At 50.5% G+C, this 14,006-nt stretch overlaps 1 protein-coding gene and 1 non-coding gene across 2 annotated transcripts in view; one reads left to right on the forward strand and one right to left on the reverse strand.

The window, feature by feature from the left end:
* The window catches only part of Pde10a (phosphodiesterase 10A), a 522,815-nt gene that overhangs the window by 45,642 nt on the left and 463,167 nt on the right, over positions 1–14,006 (forward strand). The gene's annotated exons all lie outside the window — the stretch shown is intronic.
* Trnaa-ggc lies at positions 13,805–13,876 on the reverse strand. The gene has a single exon. It is a non-coding gene; the product is annotated as a tRNA-Ala (tRNA).

A 14,006-nucleotide genomic window follows, 5' to 3' on the forward strand; every position in this document is an offset into this window, starting at 1 on the left:
CTGCACCCAGCAGTTTTGTCCCCACCTGATGCTAGGAGACGGGCCAGTGCTGGCTTCTCATGCTGCAGAGCTGGACCAGGTTTTCCGTGCAAGTGTGGCTGATGGGGTGCTGGGGGATGTGCAGTCGGAGTTGTGTCCAAATCTGGTTCTGATGTAAACTGCTAAGAAGAGGTGTTTGGACCTCATGATCTTCTAATAGTGAACTCGAGGCTCCTGCCCATCCCCATGCACCCTGCTATGAAATGGGGTGGTGAGAGGGCAACCTCACCAGGGCCACTCCTGGGACAGTGAGTAGCCTAGCTAAACCCGAGTTGTTGGGATGTTTCGATGGCGCTTCCTGGAAACAGCAGCATATTCCAGGTTAAAACGTGGGACTTGTCCAGAGTACTAGGTGAGAGAAACCAGGTGCCCAGGTCAGTGTCAGCTCCTCCGCCGGAGACTTTCCCCTCCGTGACAGACTTTCCCCTTTCCAGCAGCTTCCCGTCCCAGCAAATCTGATCAATAGGCGGATGAGGCCTTCCAGGCTCCTCTGGATGCTTCATCTTGTACCCTGTTCCAGTCACGTCTGCGATGAACCCGGGTGTGCACTGAATCCTCTCCTGGGGAACTACTACCATGTGCCTGGGCTTCACCCACACGATGCAGTTTGGTCCACACTAGGTAAGGGAGGGTTGGGGTCCCATTTTATCGATAAGGAGCTGGAAGCTCATAGAGCTGATTCACTTGCCCAAGGACACAGGTTTCAGCGGGAGAGTTCGGCTGGGAGCCAGGACTGCGGATCCATCCAGCCCTTCCCACCATCTCGCTCTGCACCACACTTCCCAGCAAGATCCCAACTGAAGCTGCTCGGCCAGAAGCCCCACGGCTCATGCTCCTGCGTCTCCCTGAGCACATTTAGGGTGCTCAGTGCAGGAGGGGCTGAAAGCCACACTCCTCCTTGAGGTCCAGCACCCAGCACAGCTCCCAAAGCCTAGAAGGTGCCCAATGGGCCTGTTGAGTTTAGCAGGTACTCGAGGGTCAGAGACGGTCCAGACCTCAGTGACCAATCCCTGGGATGCCGGCCCCACGAGGTGGTGATGACCGAAGACAGCATTGCCCCCTCTTCCTGCCCAGCAGAAGCACTGGAGAAACTTCCGGCCTCAGTCCAGGGCTGCGGCTCTTGGGCACCTCCACCCTCAGTTCTAGGAGAGAACTGGGGTTTGGAGAGGCAGCTCTAGGTCCAGGGCGACAGCTTGAGCACCTCCAGGGCCCACACTTGGCTGCTTGCTGGAGGCCCTCAGTACTTACTGACCTGGGGGCCTGCCGCCAAGCAGCTTCCAGAAGATTCTGTGGTAGCCACCAAGAACCTACTCTTCTCTCAGCCTCCACCAGGTTCACAGAAACCTGTCTCAGTCTTATCCTCCCACCAACCTGCTCTTGGTGCACGTGAGAAGGACTGTCACAGTGAGCAGTGTCTTTACCCAACCCCAGATCCACACGGAGAGCCTGCTGGGAGTCTGTGGGGCGGCCAAGCAGGGCCCACACCATCCCTTCTCGGCCTTTGCCTGAGTGCACTGAGCTACAGCTTTAATACGCGTGCTTTATATTTATATCACACACGCATTTTCTACTAGATAGAATATGAAAATGAATATTAAACAACTACTTGTACAACTTATAAGTATTATAAAATAAATTATTATTAAAATAATTGTATGATTATGTATAGATATTTATACATAAATCATTATATATGATTATACATGTTATATATAGTTATATCCAATAATATATAATAAAATATGATTTTAAGATATTGTTCTCTTTAAGTTAATGATATTCATGAAAGAAACATGAGGAAATATAAAGAGAAACAGAAGCAAGCGCAAGCCTTCTCCAGGCTACAGAGACCAATACGTGTGATACCTTGTGTATGTGCCTCAAACCTTCTGCATACAGTCATCTATACGTTTACAGTTTTCTAAGAATAATGCTTTACTAGAGTCATTACTGTTTGTAAACCATCTCTTAAACAACTCACTCTGGTGTGATCATCTTTCCATGTCAGTAAATAGTCCTTATCATTTTAATACATACATGAAACACTTTATTTAAGCAGCCCGCCCTTGTTGGTCGTGAAGCAGTTCCTATGGCATTGCTCAGAAGGCCCTGGCTGGCTCCTGCGTGCCTACTTAGATGTCTCCTGAGGATGGCTGGGTAGGTGGGGCTGCTGCGCCTTTTGGAAGGTTTAGGGGTGGGGGCGGCTCTGGTAAACTTGTCTCCATGTCAGCCGTTGGACCCCAGCAGCCTTCTCCTGCCTGCCCAGGTCTTCCTAAAATACAACTACAAAATCAGTAACACAGCACAACGTATTTCCATTAGGAAATGAAGTCCCTTTTGCTCTGAACCATAAATCCTCATTGGAAAATAGAACTACTTGTAGTGGCACTGAGGCTGGAAGGCCTTTCAGTGATTCATGGAACCACTGTGGACACAGGAGCCGTGTCTGCAGGCACACCTCTGGCACATAGCACTGGGTGGGGCCCTGGGGAACTCTGACTTTTCTTTGGCTGATGTGGCCCTCTAAGTGCTGGTGGCTGGAGGCTGGGCTTGTTTTTCTCTTCCTGTCATCCACCTTGGGGACCTGCAGGCAGAGTGTGAACACAGGGCGTGTCCCATCTAACAGCCAGGATTTCCAAATTAACTATGAACTCTGAGTGTTTAAAGGCCCCTTGAACTTTTCTATTTGGCTTTTCCATTTGAACCACAAACTCTGCCTCTGGGAATTTGGGTACCAAAACAAAACATGTCTTAATTCTGCATTAATATGGCCAACAGTGCCTCTGCCTGACAGAAGGGATGGATCTCACTCACACCGACACTCCTTATCATAATGGACAGCAGGCCTCTTAACGGTCAGCTGCGGAGATGTTCCAGAATGGCAGCCAGGGTGTAGCAGGAGCTGGGAGAGTCACGGCCACCAGCTACTGTCCTGGGAGGAGCTGCCTGTGCATCAGGCCTCAGGGTCATCGGGTGCTTTCACCCCAACATGCTCCACTGGTTTCTGAGAACTGATTGTGCACCTGAGAAGGGACAGTCCTCACTTAAGGTCTTTGGAGCAGTGACAAAATGAGTCTTTAGACAATTGTTAACTTTGGGGGCACATATGAGCTTCTTTTCTCCAATAATATGTAATAATGCAAACCATATATTTCTAAGTAAAATAGAGAGAGGACAGGTCCCGGCTCAATGTCCTCGTTAACATGATGCCCCCGAAGCTTGGGAAGGGCAATGAGAGTTGTGACGGGCAGATTGAATAACAGCTCTGTGATGAGTCTCTTAAAACAGGGTCGTCAAGGCCAAGTTGGAACACTTGGCTGGGCCGAGAGACAGTGGCTGGAGCCACCCCCAGCTAAGGATGGCTCTTAGGTCCCCAAGAGGTGGTGAATGAACAGAGAGGGAGCTAGAGGAAGGGGAAGGAGAGCAAGCAGAACAGGAAAAGCAGAAGAGGAGGGAGGAGGAGAGGAGAAGGGGGCAGAGGCCTGTGTGGCCTGTCCCACCTGTCACTTACAGAGACACTCACCAGCCCCGGGGAGACTGCAGAAAGCACGGGCAGATGGAAAGAACTGGAGTGGCCTTGTGCTTCTCAGGCCACCGACAGCCCCTGCCCAGCCTCCTCTCCTCCTGCTTCCTGTTCCTCTTGTTCTCAGTCTCCTGCCTTCTAGCTCCCTCCCTTCTTTACGGCCTGCTGAGCGGGAAGGTGTCCCGGCCCTAGCAGTGGGCACTCCATCCGAGCCTGCACACCATCCCGAGGAGGGCTGAGCCAGTCCGTGCTGAGACAGGCGCGGTGGCAGGACAAGGGTCAGGCTGGCTTCATCTCTAAGGAATTCCATGAAGGCACATAATGAACTACGCTCCACGGCAAAGCCATCAAGAAGGATCTTAATCACAAAAATGGGCAGTTTGGGGGAGGTTCAGGAACTCCCTTATCTGTTTATTCCAGAACAGAGCAGGTTTTTACCCTTGGGTAAAAGCCCACTCCAGAGAAATGTGACTGGCATGTACATTTTCACTGACAGGCGGGGCAGATTTCCTGCATTTATCACCAGGTCACAAAACCCCCAGGAAAGAAAGGAGGTCTGTGTCATTCCCAGGACTGTCAGCTTCCCCGGGGTCCACGCGGGGAGGGCTCCCATGTAGACTAAGGCCTGTACAGGGGAGGAGGTCTGCCTGGGCCTTCCCCGGGAAGCCCCTTGGCCACACCAGCCAGCACAGCAGGACTGGCCTGAGAGCGTGAATAAACATGCCGTGTCTGTTCCTATCCACGTGTATGTCTTAATGGAATACTTAAGTCTGTTTTACAAAAGGCAAATATGTTAAGTATAAAAGCAGTTTACCTTTTAAGCAAGATGTGTGTGTGTATCCCTGTAAATCCTAGTTGATCTCTCAGCTACTAAAATGATTTTTTGGAAAAAATTTCTGGTACTCCTTTATATTTATTTAAGTACCAATATCATTAAATTTCAACTTAGGAGAAATTAAATGTGGTTCAAGTTATGTTCTGAAGGGAAAATAAGCCAAAACTCTCTCCACAGTTTTTAAAATCTTGAAAATACATGTTTAAGTTATCCATATTTTCAAACACCATTAGTAATTTAAGAAGACATGGCATACATGGGAAATCTTTGTACTTTCACTCAATTTTGATGTGAACCTATCTGTTAACAAGTAAAGTCTATTTAAAAAAAATAGTGCGACCATATTTAATCTAAACTTAGAGAATTCTGTACATGATGGGAGCACTGAGATTAAAAATCTCCTACAGCTTCTAATGTATGGATTCCAGTTCACTTGGTTTGCTATTTGTTTAATACCATCACCCTGATTTTGATGGATGTCAAAGTTATTCTTCCTTTTCTGAGTATTGTGTGACTGTGTGTATTTACTGGGGATGAGGACACAGACAGGCACTGGCTGGACAAGAGGAGAAGAAAGAAGAGGCCCTGCCCTCGGGCCCAGCCGCAGTAGGGCTCGGGTCACAGGTAGTGGATCTCCAGGAGCACATCACAACAGTTAGAGAGCGGGTGTGTGGCGCTCTCGGCCAGTGGAGGAGGCCAAGCCAAGCTGGGCCTATGAGAAGTGAGCGTGTCCTGCCTGAGGAAGGACCTGGCAGGGAGCCCTGGGCAGTGCTCCCCAAGGCCCAGCTTCCTGCAAACTGCTGAAATGACACACAAAACATCTGACTAGCTTTTGTCTGTAGTTTATTTGCTGAATTAGGAAGGGGATGGCTCCTTGGTCTACAATCAGAGAGCACAGTCCTATTCCTAAATTGGCCTTGATCCTTAGAAACAACCAATAGACTTCATCACCTCTGAGCTTGGGTATTGGGCCGTTATTGGGCCAGCCTGATGTAGCAGACTCCTGCACACCATTCTCTCCCTCTTGCCCTGCTTCTTTGCCCCTGGAAAAATCCCAACTCTGTCTGTTTTTACCTCCCATGTGTCCTGGTTGATGAAGGCCTTCTAGTCCAGGTTGAACTGCTGTTGATCTCTGACAATAGTGGTCATTCTCTCCCCACTCTAAGTCACAGTCCACGGTGGACATATAACCTGGCCTCCGAGGCAGCTGGAAGTATCAGCTGGGGCTGCAATAAAAGCTTTTCTTCAAAATAAAAAAAGAGGCTCAGGTGTTGCTGATGACCTTCTTCTTCCCTAGTGTTGGTCTGGGTATGGTGCCTGGAGTTACTGCCAGCATCTTGAGGCAGTGGAAGGAGATAAGAGGAAATTTCTGAAGAGCTGAAGTGGCGCTCTGATGTGTTTTGAGACATTGAGTTTCTAACCCTGGAAGCACCCAGCCCCAGAATCAGGTGGAATCACTAGTAGAAGGACTAAATTCCAAATCCTTACACCACTTTTCCTTAGTCTTCTGCTACCCACCATGGAGAATGCCTGCCAACATGGGCCTGGGCCTGGGAGAGGACCTACCAGAGATCCCATATGGAGGTAACAGAAGTGGACGGGTGTGTTAGCAGAGGGCCTCGAGTCTCAGTTTATTATAATGAACATATGGTTGGCCGTATCCCACAGAGCAAGTCAAATTTTAATTTGTGTGACAATGGCAAAGTACAGACAGAACCTTTGGTAGTTGCTAACCAAAAGCAAGCAGATTTTTCACTTTTTTTAAAAAAATTGTTTTTGTGATCTTAACCTGAGCCATGCAACATCACAGTCAATAAAAATGAAAGTTTAGGTGCGAGTGGGCCTGAGCTGGAGTCAGGCGGTGGAGGGGAGCATGCTGAGGTCCTCTCCCCTGTGTCATCCGGGATGGCGGCTACATTGCCACATGAGAAGTGGCAGCAGTAAGGTTCGACCCACGTCCCGGCTCTGGATCTGAGCTTACTGACCCAGTTAGAGTAGAAGAGAAGGTGGAAACCAAACTTGGAATTAGGTCACGAAGTCTCATGATCCTGACATTCTACCTTTTTGTTACTGGCAGATTTTACAGAATATGTTTGTATCAACAGATTGCAAATTAGGAACTGGCATTAATTCTGAAAATTGCTAACAACATTTTTAAGGAATATGTAAAGTGGAATCATTGTACATTCCAAAATTAATGTTCCCATAGCAATGTTAGCACAGCCACTTTGCGCAACTGTAGTGACTCATGGATTGTATTGTTTACATCTTAGAGCGCAGTATCTGGGCCTGGTGGGACTGAGGAAGTGGGTATTTTTGGAAATACCTTTGCATGAAAATTCCCTTTTCTGATGGACTCATCACATTTTAGCTCCAGGACTGCCTCAGACTTCAGGTTGTTTCGGAAGTACCACCCAAAGTGGGAACGGAAGCAGTGATTGCCAAATGCCAAAGCCACCCACATCTGCTCCCCAGAGTTGAGGCCTCCTGAGTCAGGCCTCCCAAGAAGCAGGGAGGCCAAGCAGCCGAGGGGCAGGCACATGCTGCTGCCAGGCCACTGTGGGCTTCTGTGGTCATCTGCACAGAGGACAGCCTGACTTCAGGTGCATTCCCGGGGCACCCCTCCTGTCCTGTGAGGAAGGCACGGGAGGGCAAAGCTCCTCCACAGTGGGCAGAAGGAGCCAGCGCCTGGCTCTGTCCCTTGTGACACTCAGGGCAGCTGTGGGAAAGCCCTGCCCCAGCCCTTTGCAACTGTGACTGTCCCTCTGGACTTAGCGTGGAATAGGGTCTGTATCAGGTTTAGGTTTCCTTGTATTTTCTTCTCCTTTCTCACATCCTCTTTATAATTACAATTTTTTTTTAATCTGTGGATTTTTTTTTAAGATTTGGGAGAAGGGTCCTAGGCTGGCCTCTGTGCCTTCAGCCTCAGGGTCTCACTTGGCCAGGGCCTGGGAGCCAGACCTAGCTGAAGCCTGGGTCACCACACACAGAGTTGTACACAGCAGTGCGATGACATGTCTCCCTTCTGGGAAAAAAAAATTGGCTTTGGACACAAGCTAATTGTATGTTTTCAAGCTGGAGTCCCCTGCTGTTTGTAAAGCCCCCTTCGGGGTAATTATGAAGTACCTCAATGACGCTCGATTACTTTGAAAGCAAAATACGCATTAGGGTAGTGGTGCTGGGTCTTGAAACAAGAGGAACAGCACCCACTCCTCCAAATTCCACTTCCGCTCTAGAAGCGTCTGTCACTCAAGCAAACAAGTTTGGACAGGGATAGGAAAGGGCACAGGGCCGGAATGCCCTGTCCAGCTCCAGGGGCCTGGTCTGAGATGTACTGCACCACCCCCACATTGCTGTGACTGTCTCCTCCACACCCTGTGCCTCTGGGGACACCTTTGCTGTGGGAGGGCAAACTGAGAGGAGCACCTGTGGGCAGCCTAGCAATGGATTGGCCTGGGAAGGCAGGGCTGGCCAGAATGGTTCCCGTGCCCCATCTGCTTCTCCAGAGTGACCCCGCCCCCCGAGTGGTGACAACATAGCTGCAGGGTTCCTGCCCACCCCGTGCCTTCCATGGCTGCTCCAGGCACTGTGTCTTTGTCCTGGCATCTGTTCCACAGCTGTGGAAGTCCTCACGGGGAACACGAGGGCACTGTGGTGGTGCCTGAAAATCCCCTGAGGATGAGAGACACTTAGGGAGAAAACCTGCAATCATGTTTGAGAAATGTCCCCGAAGCTCCCTGAGCCAAGTGTGGTACCCTGACTCTAGAGGACTCGGAGGCAACTTTAAAACATGGCTGAACCCAGGAGGAAACGTCCGTGTGTGTCTAAGTTAGTTTAGCTCACTGGTGACATCATAAGATCACTGTCACCTAGGCAATGGAATGTGTTGCTATGGGGACCGCAGAGCTGTATGATAACAGCTTCCAAATGTTGACAGAGGGAGCACTCCCTTTCTTCTCAATTACAGGCCAGCAAAGGTGTATGTGCAGAGGTGGGTGCTTTGTTTAAATTAAAGTTGGCTCACAAAAACCATGTGGAGACACAATTTGCAACACTCAAAGCATTTGGAATATCACATTTTTAGAAAAGTATCACTACTTACTTAAGGACATGAAAAGAAGCCCTTGTGCTCCAGAACCCTCACAGGCCCCATGAAGTCGGAGTTTGTTGTAAGAAAGAGATGAAACCTCTCTGTAAAACCAAAAGAAGGTAGCTGGGTGGGGGCCCTCCCTCATGTCTCCCAGGTGTTGCCGTACAGAGCCCTCCTGCAGTCCCCTAGCCTGGCGGCCTGTCTGCTGAGGATCTGCCGCTGTACTCCACAGGTTTGTGAGGGTCTCCTTTTACGAAACTGTGACCCACTCCAAGTGCCATACTCTCCCAGGCAGGCTTGCATGCTGACACGTTGGTGCACAGGTGTGCGTGTGTGTGTGTGTGTGCGCACATCTACATACACATGCAGTCAGTTCTTGTAATTCCAGGTGGTTCTACAAAGTCATTGAAAAACATGACATCCGCCCATTCTAAACGGTGACTCCTGGGGAAATTCAGGCTCTGATCCCGGGGGCCTCTGGTCCTGGCATTTTCATGCCTGGATCAATACATGGCTGTGCTTTATGTGCTTCTGGTTAGAGATGCCTTGTTGGATGCGTGCTGCGGATGCACGGACCGAGCTCACACCAGCAGGGCCAGACTCCATCCTGGAGCCGAGCGTGTGTCTCTGGTGCATGTTTCCTGTGGGCCCACCACAGCCCTCTTACAATCAGGAACTCTGGACAGCACCTCACACTATGCTCAGGCCTTTGCGAACAGAAAAATCACCAACAAAACCACAAAAATGCAAAAAAAGTGGCACTAACTAGACCTCAGAAAGGACAGTTGCTGCAGGAGTAGGTGAGGCGAGAGGCAGGTGTGGCCTCTTCCCACTCTGCACCTCCACGTGGGCTTGGCACCGTGAGCGGCTGGCCTTACAGATGGATTTTAGTGCATAGGTATATTCACAGATGATGTTCAGCTAAGTGTGTGTGTGTGTGTGTGTGAGTGTGTGCACGTGTGCCTGCATGTACGTGTACCTATGCACGTGTGTGTTTCTCACACCTACCTCCTCGGATCTGGTGGTGACCCACTGGAGGGGAAGGGAAGACCCCTCCCAGAGGGAGATTCCTGCCCTCCTCATAGAGCTCTTGGGGAGCTTCCGTCCACCTCACCGGGCACCCGTCCACCCGCCTGGGACTTTGCTTCTCTGTGTGTGAGCCGCTCTCTCTCCAGGCAGATGTCTCTGGAAGGCCAGCTAGGGACTCAGACTCAGAAGCGTGTGGCACCTGGGGTGATGGGGATGCTGAGCCACTGGCCTGCAAGGCAGCAAGGCAGCAAGGCCCATGGAAGAGGGCTCCCTCCCCTCCCAGGGCTGCATCCCCCAGTCCTCGGCGGCTCTGGCGGCAGTGCAGATGGCAGGTGCTGACTGGACCAGCTCTCAGCAACCACGCCCGGTCCTGCCGTGGACCAGAGGGGAGCCAGGCTTCTGTTCCTCACCCACAGAATGAGACAGTTTGGGGGCTTCTATGGTTCTACATTCTTGTAAGATTCAGGTTGTTGTTGTTAATTCTGTAATTCTGAGGATGCACAGTCTTTCTGCATGGTTTTTGCAGGCCATTTTAAAAACCTGTCTCTTTGTAAGTTTCAGGAAATAAAGGAATACTTATTTTTAATGGAATACTTATTATTTTAGGTGCACCATTACCAAATAGACTAGTTTTAATTTTAAAAAAGCATGGTTCACACTGCTGTTTTGAGTGTGTAAAGTTATAAAAATCCTTAATTGTAATAATAGCACCATGATTCTTTAAGATCCTTTTCTAACATGTCCATTAGACAGACGGCTTTGGTTTGTTTTCTAGAAACTGAAGAAGTGTAGGTTATCAGCTACCCCTTTGGAGTATGCGCTCTGTGGTGGGTTCTTCCAGACCCACAGCTGTACCAACTCTGTCCCCACAATGTCCCTGCAGGGTGAGCACCAGGAGACCCATTTCTCAGATGCTCAAACCCAGCTTAGAACAACTAGGATAGATATGAGCCATAATTTAAACCCTGGTGTGCTTGATTCCAAAAGAGAAATCCTTTTTTTTTTTTTGGCTTTATGAAATGTGACACTAAATATAATTTAGGTTTGTTGTCACATAATTTGGAATTTTTTTTTGCAACTTTCAACTCTAGTTATAGTATTTTCTAGTATATTGATGGTAGGATGGGAATAAAGAAATTGAGGAAGTAAATTTATTTTACTGAGTTCTAAAGCTTTGCATAAACAAACCAGGCTTCCAAAAAAGATGTTATTAAAAGAAACTTTCAAATATATCTCTTATTCTGGCAAGTGTGGCTCTTAAATTGGTACATGCTGTATATGTATGTATATGTGCACATATTAGTTGTCTCATGTTTCTTCCAGAAAGCACTATACTTAACAAGTTTCTCAAAAGTTTATTTAGATGTAGTTTGACTACCTGGTGAGCACTCAGAATCTCCAGGGCACTGTGGCTCTGGTCTCCCAGCTTTTCTGGCCACACTGTCTACGGTGTCACCAGTATTCTAGTCAATATTCTAGCATTCCAGCACTTTCCTGAGTCCTGCACACCCCTGCTCTGGGTCATCTCCATTTCTCCCCATCAATGTAATTTTTCATCTCATCACATCACATTACTCATGAACAGATGCCCACTGAGCACCTGGCTCATGCCAGACACTTTTCTAGGCATTGGAGATACAGAGAAAAGTAGAGTAAAATCCCTGCCTGTGCTTTTTATTCTAGAGAAGAAAGGAGAAAATAAACAAGATAAATGTATTTAAAATATGTTAGGAACGACCGTTAATTTCATCCTGAGCTGTGACACACATGAAGCCAGGAAGCCACTTTCCGTTTTATTTCCTACTGACTCTGAGCTGTGGTGCCTGAGACCTATGGGCAGCGGCAGCGCCCAGGGAAGGCAGCATGGAGAACTTGTTTTAATCTTGTAGAGTTTCCCGTGGACCCCTTCCCGTCCATCTGCCTGGACCTGGAGAGAGGCAGCTCCCCGCCCTCTGCCTGTGCTTCACGGGGTCCTAACCAGGGGGCTACACAAGCCAGACGCTTCTTCAGCATCCACACAAAATCCACTTTTCCTGGAGCCAATGTGGCTCCTTCCACTGCTCCTGAATTGGATGGGACCAAACCTGAGACTTCACTGTTCATTTTCCCAATATTCCTAGGGCTTAGCAGACTTTTCTCAAGAGAGAGAAGCTGCTCTTCCCAGACTTATTGCCACCAGGGACACATGAGCCTAAATCCCAAAGGTGCCCACTTGCTGAGCTGGCAACACAGGGTCCAGGACCTGGCACATCTCTTACAATTAAACTCACCCTGTTCTTGCTGATGGGCAGCAACTGACACTTAGAGGTGGACAAGGAATCAAAAGGGATGAAACAGAGAGGCCTCTGGTTTCTGCTGTTCCAGGCGCCATTAAAAACTCATCCCCAGATTCTGACTTGGAAATCTACCACCTGACTAGAAGACACACCCACCCCAGCAGCGGGTGGCGACTGTAGGGCCTCCGTGCTCTGGAGGAGACATTGTCTGTCCCTTGGGCAAACTGCTCATCATCTGGAAAAGCAACATCTGGAGCCCCACTTGGGCTTAACGAGATGAACAGCCTTGCTGGGATCGCCCGACATTTGTTTAAAGCTGCCTGGTTCTCCAAGTTCCAGCCCCAGGCGCCGAGTCCAGTGAGGACACCCTCAGCGCTGGGGCGTCTACTCAGAGCTGGCCCCGGAGCCACAGCTGTTCCAGTCCACTCCCAGCAAAGCTCAGGCCTCTGCTTCCTCACGACCACGCGCTCTTCTCTGTCTTTCTCCAACCCAGCAGCAGCCCAGGACGTTTCGTCTCCCACGCGGGTGGGACTGTCTGACCCGTGCCACTTCCTAGGAGAGACTTTCTGGGTGTCTTCGTGTGCTGCGGGTGGAGGACCCACTCTCCACCTCCCGCTCTTCACTGGAGCTGCTGCTGTCGGTGATTCCTACCCCCTGTGCTCCTGGGGGTCCAGGGAGATCTCCATAGATGCCAGCTGTATGCACTACCTAAGACACATGCCCATGTCTCCTCGTGCAGAAGGCCTGTGTCCTGAAGAGCCTCCCGCCCGCCCAGGGAAGGGAGCCGCGTCTGTCCTCAGGCAGTCACTCCTGTCCTTCTTCCCAGTCATTTTCATGAAGATTCCTCCAGGGTTGCAAAACCCAGTCTCCCTCTCACCTGCTCTTCCCCTCCTCTCCGAGCATCTGCTGCAGCGAATGCCCCTCTTTTCTTACAGACTTCCCCTCAGCTCCTGTCTCCCAAACCAAAGCTGTCTCACAGTCAGCCTTCTCCTCCCGGGCGACCCAGTCCCGAGTTCCCCTGTAGTTCTGCTTATTGGCGGGTTCTGGCAGGGGTGACACAGCCTTCTTCCTGCCCAGAGGGCGGACGAGCCTCTGTCTCTGAGCAAACTCCATTCAGGTGGCCTTGGTGACTTCCAGCACAGTCTGCTCTATTCCTAGCAGCCTCCCGATCCCCAGTCCCCTGTGACTTTCCCCAGAGGCCACCACCCACCCCACCAGAGGTGCTGCTCCTCTCTGCAGAGCACCACACCCCCACGGAGCCCACAACCGTGGCCCTCCCCAGTCCAGGAGCAGACCAGTCCTCACTACTGAGAAACAGGACCCATGAGGCACAAGGACAGATGCTGAGGTCCTCGTACCAGTGCCACCAATGGCCACACCCAGGATCTCAGAGCTCCGCCTGCTTCTGTGGGAGCTCCCCAGAGCAGATCCCCACCCCGTGTCCCCTTGCCTGGGGGTGGAACAAGCAGAGGGCCAAGAAAGCCAGCGCAACTGCGCCTCAGGGCAAGTCTACAGTGACCACACCAAGGTCTAGTGCCAGCCACGGTGGCTCTGGGGGTGCAACAGCTCTCACCACCGCCTCCCTCAGAGCCGCCCCACCACACAGCTGCACTGCCCACTGTGAACAGCGTCACTGTCTCTGGAGAGACAGGCATGGGGCGGCCATGGCCCATTCGTGGAATCTGATCACTGGACTTCCCACACTCAGGCCCAGGTCCATGACCCATGGGACACTCCAGATTGCAGAGCCCACCTGTGACATCCAAGGCTGTGGCCCCGTCACAAGTAACCTCCCAGGAAGCAGCAGCCAAAACACTCCTCATCCTGGTGAACCGGGGACCTAGTGACACTGTGCAGGACATGTGCCTTAACACAGACTCCCACTCTGGTTGCCTGGCCCAGAAGGAAGCGGCAAGGGCCCAACAGGGAGACCCATGCAAACTAAGTCCTCATGGGGAAGCGGAGCTTTTGTTTTTTTTTAGTTGTCAATGTACTTTTATTTATTTATTTATATGTGGTGCTGAGGATCAAACCCAGGGCCTCGCACATGCCAGGCGAGTGCTCTACCACTGAGCCACACCCCAGCTCAGGAAAAAAGAGAGCTTTTAGCCCCTTGCCCCCCACTTCTGCTGCAGCCACCCTGGCCAAGGTCGTCTCCCTGCTGACGTATCTACTTGGACTCCTGTGTCTGTGTGACGCTGGCCAACTCCCCTC

The sequence above is a fragment of the Marmota marmota genome, unplaced genomic scaffold (genome assembly GCF_001458135.2).
Source record: "Marmota marmota marmota unplaced genomic scaffold, marMar, whole genome shotgun sequence".
Lineage (NCBI taxonomy): Eukaryota > Metazoa > Chordata > Mammalia > Rodentia > Sciuridae > Marmota > Marmota marmota.